This window comes from Marmota flaviventris, chromosome 8 (assembly GCF_047511675.1).
Source record: "Marmota flaviventris isolate mMarFla1 chromosome 8, mMarFla1.hap1, whole genome shotgun sequence".
Taxonomy (NCBI): domain Eukaryota; kingdom Metazoa; phylum Chordata; class Mammalia; order Rodentia; family Sciuridae; genus Marmota; species Marmota flaviventris.
Genome location: NC_092505.1, coordinates 13,399,328 through 13,400,750, shown reverse-complemented (window position 1 = coordinate 13,400,750; position 1,423 = coordinate 13,399,328). Strand labels below are relative to the sequence as shown.

At 40.3% G+C, this 1,423-nt stretch overlaps 1 non-coding gene across 1 annotated transcript; it reads right to left on the bottom strand.

The window, feature by feature from the left end:
• Positions 1-1,029: 1,029 nt before the first annotated feature.
• On the bottom strand, positions 1,030-1,136 carry LOC114087832 (U6 spliceosomal RNA). The gene has a single exon (XR_003581894.3). It is a non-coding gene; the product is annotated as a U6 spliceosomal RNA (small nuclear RNA).
• Between the last annotated feature and the right edge of the window lie 287 nt (positions 1,137-1,423).

Here is a 1,423-nt window from a genome sequence, read left to right as displayed (position 1 = left end):
CAACTTGTGTACATTGATACAGCAGGAGTGGGAGCCGTTTATTGCAGGACAGGAGGGGTATATATACATTCCACACAGCTTATCTAATTAACATAAACTAGATACAGCAGTCAACCAATAAGGAATCTCCACACTAAATGGCTTGCTGGAGTTACTTCACAAACCACTCCCTCTGGCAAAATGCCAGGCGCCATCCAGACTTGTTTACAGACTCTAACAGAGGTGTGCATGTTTAAGCAGCTGTCTGGGTTGGCTCCTTGCCAGGCCCTGAAAACTCTTTTCTCCCCATCCACAAGATATTTCTCTTACTATGCTACACCTCTCAGCTGTAGGCTATCTTTTCTTTCCTCTTCAACACCAATTTTTAAAATATTCTTTCCTGGATTTTCTCCTCAATCACAGCTCCATCCCCTCCCTGGTTACTTCCTTCACCAAGTGTATTGATGGCCTCTTCCTCACCTGATCAAATTGCTGACATCCTTTCCCCGAAGACACTGTGCTCCTGGTTTCTTTTCTCTGAGGTTCCATGCTAGCTCTCTTTCTGCCATCTTCTCTTCTCACTCTGTATCACGTGAATTCAGTGTCAAGATCATGTGAATCCAATTCTTTTTCTTTTTTTTTTTTTTTTTAGAAAAAGGAAAAAGAAGGTGTATTGTTTTAACAGTGAAAGAAAAACACAGGGACTCCTGTCCCAGAGGCTGTGGTTCTTTTAATTTGTTTGTTTGTTTTTAATTATTCATAACATTATGATTAAATATAACTTGCTCTAATTCAGTCCCCAGTACTTCCCCTTTCCTTCTCCCGCTCTCTCTCCATGTTCCCTTCCCTCTATTCTATTGATCTTTCTACTGTTTACTTACAGTGTTTTTTTTTTCTTAATTAATGACTATGGATATACATAATGGTGAGATTCACTGGGTGTATTTATGTATGTTCATAGGAAAGTTAGGCCAGATTCATTCCATTGTCTTTCCTCCGCTCTCCCCTTCAATCCCCCTACTCTACTCCACTTAACTTTCTTTGATGGGAAAAAATATGGAATATTTCACAAATTCTCATGCCATCCTTGCACAGGGGCCATGCTAATCTTCTCTTGGTTGTTCCAATTTTAGTATATGTGCTGCCCAAGTAAGCACATGAATCTGAATTCTTAGTGATGGTCCTGGCTTACCAAATGGTTACTCGATTCTATGGAAACTGCAAACACATTGAATTTATTGCTAATTCCATTCAGTCCAGACCTCCCTACATCTGGTCTTCTTGCAGAGTCCTGTATCCCAACAAAACACATTCTCCACTCAGAGACGCAGGCGAGGAATTTTGTTGCCATCCACGATCCCTTCTTCTCCTTCTACTCCATCAATTAACTGATTCCTTTTCTCCCTAACTATCTACTAAATCCATCTTGTTGTCTTTCTTATAT